Below are 13,206 nucleotides of genomic sequence, written 5' to 3' on the forward strand. Positions count from 1 at the left end.
GTTCCAGTGTGTGACCACCCCCTCAGTAAAGAAATGCTTCCTGATGTCCAGCCTAACCCCCCCGGTGCAGCTCTGAGCCGTTCCCCTGTGTCCTGTCACTGACAGCAGGGAGAAGAGCTCAGCACCTCCCTCTCCCCTTCCCCTCCTCAGGAAGCTGTAGGAGCAGCGAGGTCGCCCCTCAGCCTCCTTGTCTCCAGCCCTCAGCCCTCCTCCCAGGACACGCCTTCCAGCCCTCGCACCAGCTTTGCTGCCCTCCCCTGGACACGTTCGAGCACCTCCGCATCCTCCTGGAACTGCGGGGCCCAGCCCTGCCCGCAGCACTGGGTGAGGCCGCCCCAGCACTGAACACAGCAGATAACCCCCGCCTTGCCCGGCTGGCCGCGCTGTGTCTGATGCACCCCAGGCTGCGGTTTGCCCTCCTGGCTGCCAGGGCACACTGCTGGCTCCCCGTGAGCCTGCTGTCAGCCCGCGCCCCACAGCCCTTGCTGCAGGGATGCTCCCCAGACACTCCTCTCCCAGTTTAGACCCGAGTCCAGCGTCACTCTGTCCCAGGTGCAGAATCCAACATTTGTTCTTGTTAAATTTCATCTCTCTGATGATTGCCCAGTGCTTCCGTCTGGATTTCTCTGTATTTATAAAGAAATGCATCTCTGCTTCCTAATTGCTTCAGCAGCAGTTTCATCCTTCCTCTGAATGAGAATAATTTTTTATTTTTGAAAAAAAATAGAAAAAATATATTTATATACACACCTTAAATGTCAGACTATGTCACGTCCCGCTCCAGCAAGGGGGACAAGTGACTCAGATTCGCAAATCCCCAATTGGAGCGGACAACAAGTCTCCAAGTTCAAGCATTTATTAACTACCTACAATGCACTAATTGAACACATGATAATTGGCTAAGTACAGAGCAAGCTGTGGCAAGCAATATAATATGCTTTACATTTCTTAACAGAAAAAAGGAAAAGAGGGAGATAGAGGGAATGGGGGAGTACAGATCACCGGTCTGGGTTCCTGCGCTGCTCCTGCCGGCGAGGATTCCAGGAGGCAGCTATCTTCTTCGCTGGCATCCGTCGTCTTTGCTTCACTGCTCTCTCCGGACAGCCGGGGGGGGGGACAGGAAGAGGGGCAGAGAGAGAGAGAGAGAGAGAGCCCTTTCTTCTCCCCTTTGATTTATACCCACTTTCCTTGGGTCCATCCCCTAGGTCAACCCACAGACCTACGTATCCCATGTACAGGGAGGGGTAAGTGTTTCATGGGATGATGTCACTAGCATGATCAGGACAGCCCTCGTTAGCATATTGCGGGGTGTCAACTTTAATATGCATTTCGTGGATAATGAAGCAAAGTTCATTCACCAGACACATAGCCCTTGAAATCTGCCCAGGTGCCCCAGGGCAGAGCCGTCCCATCTCCACAGGGCTCTCTCTCCCAGATACATCGGGCAGCCTTATCAGCTTCGGCCTCCACAGAAAGCACCCTGTGACTCATGGTTTTGTCTTGGGAGTGTTTGAGGCAAATCTTCAATCAGCCTCAACTTTTGCTTTCCCAGGCTGTTTCTCTTAGTTTTTCACAGGCCTGGTTGCTCGGCTCTCACAGACTATTGTTACAAGTTGTCTTCACTTTGTTAAAGTACCAACCAAGAAATGGTTATCTGTCTAAGATAAACTACACTTACCTGCTAACAGTAACTGTTGTTTATGGGGGACGGGGGAAAGAAAACCAACTCATACTTACTGAAAATAAATAATGTTTTTGTAACAGAAACAAAATCTTCATTCAGATATTTGAGGTAAAACCACTCCAAACAGTATTGAAGACATTGGCCATTTTTACCATTTCCAATCTACAGCCTGCAAGGACAATGCAGATAGATATGTAACAGATCCAGTGGGGTCAATCATATTGAAGTTTTAGCTGGCATGAAACTAGGCCTAGTAAAACAGAACTGTACTACATTATATTGATAGTAAATAAGGTAATTACATACTTAGAGAGATTGACTAGATCTTTGTCTTATTCCTTCCTATTTTGAGTGACATGAATTATTACAATGTGATTCACATCTTGTACTTATGGCATATTATTATTGTAATTAAATAAACATTTTGTAATAAAAGAAAATTATGGATCACATTTTTAAACCTTGCTCACAAATGCTGTCATATTTCTATGTTTTTAATCCGAAAGTACTGTGGTACAATCAGCTACTTTTTGAAATTCTAGTTAATAATTAGACAATATTCTCTTAAAATCACTTTCAGTAGCAGATTAGTTTGTTCAGTTATATCCTTTAGAGAATTTCAGAAATACACATAACTCTGAAATGTAGTAAATTGTTTTAAAATGGCAAATTTTCTTAATTACAACTTTCTTTTTAAGTTATAGCCAAACATAGAGCTGTAGATGATGTTTAAGAGGCAGTGGTAGAAAGAAGTGCTAGAAGAACTGAATCTTTACAAATTACCTAAAGGGGAAAATCATACAAAGTACAATGGACAGAAGAGTTCTAAAAAGCAGTGGGATTAGAATAGAGGTGAGTGTGAGAATAGAGGTAAAAAAAATGTATTGCCAAAGAAGGAGATAGCAGAGCAAAATAATTAGGCAAGAAACAGTGAGAAATTGGAAATTTCACCATAAGAGACTATTGCTGAATTATACTGCAAAACAAGACACCAGCAAAAGTATTTGGGTGGAATAGGGGAAGTCACCATTGGAACTGGACAGTAAAGGATAGCCTGCATCAAAACTGCAGGCATCATCCTGAGCTCAAGTTAACATTGGTCATGCAGAGAAGTGGGGGCTATTAACTCAAACCCAATGTCACACTAATGTCACTACACTAGTGGTCTATCCACTCTCTAGGTCAGCTGCACATGTGATAGTCAGCGTCTAGTATTGTAGACATGCCCTCTGCTTGGCTGACTGTATGAAAGAAAACTACTTTGCTTTAATGATACTGTTTCTGTTCTTCACTTGGATCCTTTAACTAAAAAAGGCCATCTGCCCACATGACTTACCAGCATCTTCTCTGAAATCACTTAAAACTGGTTTTCCTTACAAAAATGAGAATTTTGGCAGCTCATAGCTTTAGAGAAATGAAAAACACATCTCTCTTATTTCCCTGCTAAAGCTTTTCAGAAAGGATTCTCAGCTACATACAGGTATATAGCTTAACCTAGAGGTTAATTCTTTTATTTTACAGCTTTAAACTTTCATGTCTTAAAACCTAGTTTTCCTCATAAATATTTTTAATAATAATTTTGTGGAAAGATACTATATGGTAGCGTGACTCAGCATAAAGCACTGGTCAAGTGTGGAATAAAAATACTATTTCCTGAGCATACAGGTTTTCCAATGGCATGGAAATAGATATGCATGGACAAATGTACTGTGGATTCCTCCAGTAACTGGCCTTAGGCAGACAGACTACCCAGTAGCTGCCACTAGATTCACTAGTCTCCTTGTTGTCTCACACACTGACAGACACATGCAAACAGGTCTCTTCACTAAGCTGGTCCAAACTTATGATCTTACTGGTAGCTAATTCCAGTAGACTCCATGGTTTCTTCATGAGCTGGTTTGAACTTTCTGGTCTCTCCAGTAGCCAACTCTCAGATTTCCAGTATCCAGCCTGGATTTATGGACCCTCCAGTATTCAAGTCCCAAACCTTTTGTCATAGAGTAAAACTGTGCAGTAAAATTTCCTGTAAACTATGTGAAATGTTTTAACTTGAAGCGGAAAATTAAGGAAATCTGCATTATAGTAAAATGCAGCAAAAAGTGCTATTGTCCACATAAATGCAACAAGTTCCACTTGCAATATTCTGAATATTTGTGGTTACCTTAGACTGTATACAAAAAAGCACAGGTATCACATATCTTTAGTTTTGCACCATATTTTCTAACATTTCTTTGATTTTCAGTACTCTTTAGCCGTGTTTATTGACAACTTTTTTTTTTTTTTTTTCCCCCTCTGTGTTTACTCAGTATTCAGATTGTTTCATTCAAAATTCTATCCAGGACATGTCTGGGGTTTTGTTGTTCAATGAAGCTGTATTGGTATACAGACTAGGTATGTAAGCTACCTAATACCAATCAAAGCAAGAAAGTGAAAATTGGATCACTTTTAATAATGTTACTAATAACAAGGTTTGTTATCAAGTAAGCAAGGATTACACAAGGAAACAAGGGTATATAAAAGATAAATATGTTCAAGGATCACTTAATAAAATAGAACCCCACACTCAAGAATTTGTCATAGACATACGTCGTGCCAGTAACGTGCTACTAACATGCACCGGTGTGCATACATTCTTGGAAATTCATGCCACTGTGGCACACAAACATACAGTTACACAAAAACAAGCAGAGCATCTCAGACCCCACAGAATATACTGACAAAGTAGAGTAAGGAAGATTAATAGCCAAGTGCTACCAGTATTTGAATGAGAACTCCCACCAATTTTTCTCCTTGCAGAGAGCTGAAGGGCCAGACAGCCTATTATAATAGTTTGTTTTCACACTGAGACAGAAGTGTTATTAAAGCAAAATTGGCTGTTTCTTAAAGGAACAATATGAAGGGCACCCACACAAATGACTCTTGAGCAAAAGAAAGAGAGGCAGTTCAATAAAAGGCCTGTTTGGCTAAATCATGAGTTCTTCAATGTCTGAAGAACCTGAAGATGGTCCCAGGAAATAGTCACATAAAAGGTGGAAATTAGGTCAGATTACAAAAGCTGAATAGAAAATTAATACCATATGCATGTAGAGGTCAAATCCAACATATCATGGTACAGAATTACATACAACTAGTCTTTATTTTCTATGCTTTGTTGTCTAAAAAGGCAATGTTATTTCACCAAATTTTTTGTATTAACATAGATCTTATTTTTTAAAGTTGGCGCTTTTTTTTTGAAAACTGCATGGTGTGCATGAGAAGTATAAAATAATTCGCAGCTAGTACATGTCAAAGAAAGTCACAATGTAAGTCTTAACATCCTGAGGGAGGAAATTGTTCTTGGTTTTTTAAAGTATTTTCTGGTTAGTATGATCTGATGTGTTTCACATATAAATATTTTTATCGTAATAAAAATTAAACAGCATTAAACAGAATCAATTAAATAGAACAAAGGATGTACATAGAACCTTTTAAATTACTCTAAATGATTGGCTGAAAACCAGTATATTAAATAGCCACTTTAGACAACCTGTGTAGGAAATGAAAAAGCAATGAGCAGAAGAATTTATGGGAGAAAATACAGCTTCTGTCAAAATCTCCCAGAGACACTCTACATTCCTATTGGGATTTTTTTTAAATCATTTTAATTTATTATTTTAAATAATTTTTTAAAAAGTATATGCAGAAGAAAGTAGAAGGACTAGTGAAGAATCTGTATGTCTTTGTATATTTTTTAAATATCTAAACCAAAGTACCTTCTAGAACTTTGCTTGAGAGATAATGCGATCTAGTCTATTAGCAGGAAAATGAACGAATAATGGTATCTTCCAGAGAATGAATACATATATTTAATGAAAGAGAACAGTTCTATATAGTTAAAAAAACACAGATTTTCTGCAGATTGCTCTTTATTTGCATATTATACTTGTAAAGGCAAGCTTAGAAATTGACATAGACATGTAAGTACTTTCCTATGCCCATGAATCATGTGCACAGATATGCACACTATCTAAGTTTTGGGTGCAATAATTTACAATAAACAATTGCAACTGTAACTGTCTGCATCAGGCACCTTAAAATCACAGTAAAAGGCAGGCTTTTTCAAGAACAGTGGGAAAAACTGTCTTCAACATTGGCTGGAAATGTAATACCTCCACCATTACTAAATGTCTTTGAGAACAGGTAAGAGAAATATTTTTTATAAATTGGTACACTTGATTATACCTTAGAACTGAAGAGTGGTTTAAAGGTGCCTCAGAATATCAGCTGTGCTCTGTGCTTAATTGTGCAAAATAAAAAAATTTACCCCATTCCATAGTTTGCCTTTTTGCTTTAAAAAGCAAGAAACAAACTGAGTATTCTCCAAGAGCTTGGTAGATCCTAAATTCCATCCACAAGATGATTTGGCCTAAATATTAGATCTTCCATTTCAAAAGCATTTTCTGTCTCTTGTATATATGGGTAAGAGGAGAAGACAGCCAATTTCATACCTCAGTAACTTCAGTTGATCATCTCTCTGCTAATGAAGTGGTGTGCATATGTCAAATACTGCACAATTGTAAAGGGTGCTGACAACAGAACGTGTCACGGTCTTTCAAAAATACCGGAGGGCTATGAACCTAAAGCTGTCATTTGTAACAAAGGAGCAAACCTATCACAAAACCACATTCATATCTTTGTCTCCATTTCATTATCTGTACACATCAGCAAACTAATAATAACAGAAGGTTCTGCTAAGAAACCGGTGTTTTCATTCTACAAATAAAGCACCTTCTGCAGCAGATAAGCTTTTGACAAGGAATCTCACTTATCGTTGTAAGAAAGCTTCTGACTGCACAATAATGAGATCACGTAGAACTGGAAAAGCAACATAACCTACCATAGACAGGCACTGAAGAGTGAAACTTGAGATGCCAAACATTTGAAAATGAGAATGTGTCCCTATGTAATTATAATTAAATTTCCTCTGACATTTTGACATACACACAGGCTGAAAATCTCTTCTTTTTTTCTGTGCAACAGACCTGTTAAAATGGAAATCAGGCTATTAGACTGTTAACTTTACCATCTTGAAGTGAAAAACTATTAAAAGTGTTTTAAAACAAGAAAACAAGAAATGTTCTCAACAAAATAATCCTTTCAAAAAAAAATCATAATTTGTAACAGCAAGCTACAGTTCTAAAAATCTAAAGTTTATGCATAATGATAAGACACTGTTTTGAACTACTGCCATAGAAATCACATAAAGTTTGTGTGTTTATGAGATACTAAGCACCCAAACCTTCTTCAGGTCATCTGAGTTGGTTTTATATGCTGTGATTTAACTGTCCCTGATCACCTGGGAATTGTTTTTCTAGCTCTTCATACCCATTGAATAGAATACTGTCAGCTGGATTCTTGCCTAAACTAGACATTAGCTCATCTAAATCCTGACAGGGAACGTAGCCATCAACTCACCTCATCCTAATGTGTAGGTGCTTACATTCTGCACCAGAAGTTCCCTCAGCATGTAACTGTGCACACCCAAACATGTTTAGGAGTGTGTGTTCTGCAGATGTGACTTTTTCTTCCATTGGGAACACGTAGGATCTGTAGCTCGGGTGACACTGGTAGACAGTATAGCATTCCTGCCCCTATTTTCCAGAGCTAGTTTTACTTTCTGACCATCTAGTGCTGGTCTAATGTAAATACTTCCATTAGTGACCTGGATGATGACATATCAGCATTAGCAAATTTACAAAAGGTAGTAAATTAGGGGGTGAGCTTAGGCTGAGAGGACAAGTGGCAGAATTTCAACCCAGAGGATACTTAGGATACTCAAGGAGTTGGCCAAAAGAAGGCTTCTGTAGTTGTGCATTTAAGATGGAGTAACTTTATGCATCAGCACTGACTGGAAACCAGATGGCAGGGTTTTATAATGGATGGGATTTTTAATCGATGCCAGGTTGAATATGAGCCAACAGTGCACTCTTCCTGTGAAATAGGCAACCGTACATCATGCTCTTTTAGGGGGAGGGTAACTACATCTGTATTGCTGTGTTCCTCAGTACAAAAGAAATGTCAACAAACTGGAGCAGAGGGCCCGGTGCAGTGGATTGGAGCAAATGATGCACAGCAAGAGGCTGAGGGAAGAGGGTTTGTTTAGTTTGAAAAAGAAAGGGTTAACGAAAGATTTAGTTCTATTCAACAGCCTGAAAGGCCAGACTCTTCAAAAGTGTATTGTGGGAGAAGGCAGGGTTCAGAAGTTGCAATAAGGGATATTTGGATTGCACAGAAAGAAAAAGTACTCAGAGAGAGTGGTTAAACGCTGGATTGGTTTAGCTAAAGGGGCTGCTGAAATCTCCAACCTGGCAGTTCTCAAAGGTAGCTTTCTCCATTGACTCATAATGAATTAGGGATTTACCCTCTATCATTTCTCTCCTGAGGTCAGAAGGTTGATTTTAAATTTTGTTTGTTAGAGAAGCAGTACTTCAAATGGGTGCTTAAATTGAGCAAAGCATGTTTGGCCTTAGGGGAGTATAGCAATAACTTGATTTGAAGAAATTGCTTTTGCTGTCTTTACACTTTATTTTCCATCCACTACATTTTCTGTAGTTTTGTGATGGTAGTTCCTTACACTTTCCTAGTAATACTTATGTGAGAATTGGCATGAGCAGACAAAATTAGCGTTATTTTTTCTATTTGCTTCTAATGGAGAGTGATTCATAAATAATCTTACAAGGCTTTGTATTTTTAATTATTTTGCCCAGAATTTTTAAAGTATTTATAGAGCTTTTTTCAAACATGTACTTCTATTGAACAAGTCATTTATTGTTATGCACAAAGGGCAAGGCATGTATATTCAATAAAAATTCTTATTTTAGATTAAAGAAAACAATAAAATATAAAAACCAGCTGCTGACCCTGCAGATAGGCAGTCTTACTGGGATATTAAAGCTCAAGTACCAAGAAAACAAACATAATTCATATCCAAGTTATACTTGTCACAGTGCTTTAAGTGTACATTATATTGTTTATTTGCCATTTGTTTTATTTTTAATTTTGCTTTACATGGAATTTTTTCTGATTGGTGTGTTGTGTCCCACAAGTGCCTTGAGCAAATAATGTGAAGTTACTGTTTTTCAAGTGTCCAGAATCTCTCTCTTCAGGTTGTACCATTGTAAAGTTCCATGTGTTAATTTCTTCTTTTCAGTCTGTGGTTTCTAAGAGATTCTCAGCCATTTTCACTGCTAGTTTTCTACCGTACAGCTGTCTTTGTCTCTTTGCAGAATTTAGTTCTTCATATTAATATGCAGAAAAAAGCTCAAAATAGAAGATAACCCACTAAGAAATCATTCTTCTGGTTTTGAACTGCTACATTAGAACAGCATCAGTTAAAAACATGAATTAGGAATTCTATTTGTTTCTTCATAACAAACTATCACATACAAAGCTTGGTTGATTCTTCAGAAGAGAAGATAGCCATTACCAAGGTGAGAGAAAATTTTCATAATTATGGACAAGTAGTTTTTTCTTGCAGTTATGCCCATCACTCATAGTGCACAAAGAAGGGAAGGGGTGGGGAACACAACAGCGAAAAGGATAGCTAAGTAAAGATCAATTATTAGTAATTATGTCAGTATTAAACTGATCAGCTAGAATGCTTTTAATATACTGATGGTCCTTATGTGATTTCTTCTAACTATAATAAAAAGCATGATTCTGATCAAGAGTTGAATTAGTCCTACAAGGTAACTCTGAATAACAAATTATTTTGATTGAAAATAAATGGAAAATTGGATAGTCTTGATAGGAACTCTTTTCAAGTTTCCTATTTGGGATGCAGCTATTTTTTTCACTGGTTTCTGAAAGATCAGGTAGTTGATGATGGCAGAGACCTCTTCCTTCAGGCTTGCTGCATGGAAGAGGTTTGACAGTGTCCACATGTGGGAAGAAAAGATGCACTGTAACTCCTGTTGCTGTAATTTCTTAATTTAAACTCTGCTAAATACTGTTAGAAGAACAGTCATACTGGGTCAGATGAAAGGTCCATATGGTTCACGTGACCAACAAATGTTACTTGAGAAAGAGAGTAATCTCAAGAAAATACATATTTCCATTTTATAAAGTAGCACGCTAATCATTCAAGCCAAGGTAAAATATAGCAGCTTTCTTGTCAAGATAAATATTTAATAGGCAATGAAATACTGTGCACCTACAACATTTTTCTACACAGTGGCTATTCAGATGTTAAGTAAGGCAGCAGTGTGATTCTTAATGGTCATATAATATGATTTTGAATAGCAATGTATTTTTTGAAGTAAGCATTATTTTCTAGTTCATTTAATACAGTTATTGGAAATAACTCTCAAGGGACGTTTTTCTCCTAATATAGATACATGTCATAATATGATGCATTATATTATATAGATGATATGACTTGGAAAACTCCTAATATAAAATGGCAGATTTTTCAACTTTGTTGAATAGCACAGCTGTCAAGCCCAGAAGTTAGAGCAGAGACCTGAGATTGTTCTGGAACATGAATACATTCAGGCATACTTCAGAAAAGATCTTTGAGCAGCTATTCTTATTGCAGTGAGGGTTGAATTTAAATGTCACTCAGGAGGCACTTCTCTTCGCCATAGGGCTTATGGCTGTCAGTAGAATAGCATGAAGAAGTATATTAAGCCAAGTTCATAACTGAACAGACTACAGAATCAGAAGGAATCTCATCATCATTACATAGTTCTGCATACTACATATTACATACTTTATTGATTTGACATACCTCTCTTCATCTACTTCAACAATTTCTGATTGTTTTAGGGAGCAAATGACCCAAGACAGAGTGCCAAAACTTGCATTTGAAGAGTCTAAAAACTAAGAACATAAGGAAGACTATACATAAAATACACTTTTACAGCTAGCGCTCCTAAGACTATAACGTAAATTAGGATTATTTGTGTTTAGTGTCTTGTAAAAAGCTGTATCTGTTCTACAGTAATGAATGGGAATATTTCTTGGAACATTTTAATAGACTGAATGAATCTTAAAGAGATTGTAAATAACTAGGAGGAGACAAGACCTCTGAAAGCCTGCTTTTATTACCACCTCTTTTTCTATTTGTCTTTTCAGACAACATGAGATTCTGTTGGACATACTGTGTTAATTAGATGTAGAGGTTTGTGGAAATGCATTCTGGTTTAGAAATATAAGTAGGCTTTTTGTAACACTAAAATATCCAATAAGAAAAGACTCATTGTATGATAGTGTAACTTTAGTTATAGATCAAAGAGATGAAAACAGTTAAACTCTGAGAGGGCTTGCTGGTCTATCACCACTAGTACAGAGAGACCATGTTATTGTCTAAATGCTACTTTGTGTTCATGGCATCATTGTTTATCAGTTGGATCTTATGTTGTTAACCCAGTTTTAGTATATGTGTATCTCACAGCAAACAAGGTCTTGTGATACAGAAATATTTTTGTTTATAATTTAAGCAAAAAAAAATTCAGTCAGGATAAACATCATCTTTATTTCATGAATGTTCCCATGAGAAGAAAACATTTCTAGACAATAGATATTTACTGATTTTCCCTTTCTCTGCATGATTAAAATGGAGGGAGAGAGGTACAAGAAATAATTAGTTGAAATACAGATAGTGGATGTGATCTCCATTCCTTCCACCATATTCCAATTCTGGTTTAATAATAACCATAATTAAACTATGTGCCAACTGTGAGAGAATGAGATAGTCAGTGAAGGCATCTATGAAAGCTATGGTTTTATTACAAATCCACAATTAAAAGAGATAGAAACATTTCACATTTCTTTAGGAGTCAGACAAGCAATCAAGATGGCTTAATGAAATAGGAAGCTGCCACACTGAACAATGATCCCATCCAAGAAAAAAGAGTTATGTTATCTGTATCAACAGATAAATTCAGCTGAACATGCCAGCTTTGTGCAGCTGATTATGAATTTGCAGGGTTTTTTAGGGCATGTGATACAAGGCTGAATTAGATAATGTTACACTTAATATTCAGTCTGTATTAAAAATAGACAAGTATTTTGTATATGTATTGGACATCATGGGATGAGGATGATTCCTGAAGAACAGCAGTCAGTGATGACAGTAATATTCCTTATAGTTACAGAAATACCAAAGATGTGCTTATTATTTGAAAACAAAAATAAACATATGAAAACAACTTCTGTAAAACTAGAAGATCTGGTTAATTAATATGTTCATTAATTCATTCAGGCCTTATAAGATTTTCTATTTTCTGCAACATGGTTAGAGATAGGTCTTCACATTGTACCTCACTTAGTAGGAGTCCAGTTTTCTCTATTATACCAATGCAGATACAGAGTTGCACTGGCTGCAGGCATGAGCAAGCCTGATAGATGGAATACTTCATCACTAGTTAAAGGACAACTTTCACACAACACAGAAGTGACCTCACTTCCAGCAGAAGTCCTGCCCACCACAGCCACAAGGCAGGTGTACCCCAGAAAAGTGTCAGGTCCCTCAAAACCAGGCAGCCCTCCCTTCCATTGCTCATGTCAGCTGCCACTTTGCCACCATCGGTCACACCCACGGGATCTCGGGGCTCCCCGTGACTGCTTGCCCATGACTGCTTGCCGGTGTGGTCCATGCACGCCGAGGTCACAGTGACTGAGATCCCATTGTGTGACCATCTGCTGCATGTTAATACAAAGATCATCAGCATGTCTGATGATGGCAAACAGCAATCTCACAGATCCCGAGAACCGGAGTGCAAGAATAAGGTGTTCTAAGCGCAGGCTGCTGTGGAGGTCTGGGGAATGGTTACAGTGGCACAAGGCCCTAGCTATTAAAGCAACTGTGGTTTTGTTTGAGAGGTGAAAAGGATATGTGGAAAAGGCTTGCGAATGTAGTGGCTGGAATTATGGTATGTGTTAAGAACAATCTTGAAAATAATCTAGCATCAGTGCTTTTTGCCTGTGACCAAAAATCCAGAAACAGGGAAGGGCTGTATTTTTGATGACATGGAGTGTATGCAAAATGTCTTGGACTTCCTGGTCCTAGTGTACTTCTGGGTAAACAAGAAGGCACAGCTGCCAGCCCATCATAGGCCATTCTTAGATAGCATGGGCTACAGCTCTGTAAAAATGGTAGCCACCATAAGCTAAGGGCATCCTGGCCCTAGGTCCTTCCTTCTGGTGTGAAGCCTAAGTACTTCTGGTGTGAACCTGCTGTGTGACAAGGAACAGGGCAGGACTTTGAGGCACATGGGTGATGTCAGAGTTAGTAGTCTTGGTATCTGCCCTGTCTTCTCTTGTGTGACAAAAGTCCTGTAAGTACATTTGTCTGTCTGAAGAGACTCAGACCTTGAGGTCGTAGTAAGGAAAGCAAGGCAGCAGCAGAAGAAAGTATCATTCTCTCTGTAGTTCTATGAATTCTTTTTCCTATTTTATTTCTTATATTCTTCTTCTACGTTTAAAAAGAGGCTTGTCCTGTTTGCTTTCCTCTGCCTTTTATTTTGGGGGGGGTGGGGGTG

General features: G+C 38.2%; 1 protein-coding gene across 6 annotated transcripts in view; it reads left to right on the forward strand.

Moving 5' to 3' along the window:
• The window catches only part of PRLR (prolactin receptor), a 130,011-nt gene that overhangs the window by 30,821 nt on the left and 85,984 nt on the right, over positions 1-13,206 (forward strand). The window lies entirely within an intron of this gene.

This window comes from Athene cunicularia (assembly GCF_003259725.1).
Source record: "Athene cunicularia isolate RWA chromosome Z unlocalized genomic scaffold, athCun1 chrZ_part1, whole genome shotgun sequence".
Lineage (NCBI taxonomy): Eukaryota > Metazoa > Chordata > Aves > Strigiformes > Strigidae > Athene > Athene cunicularia.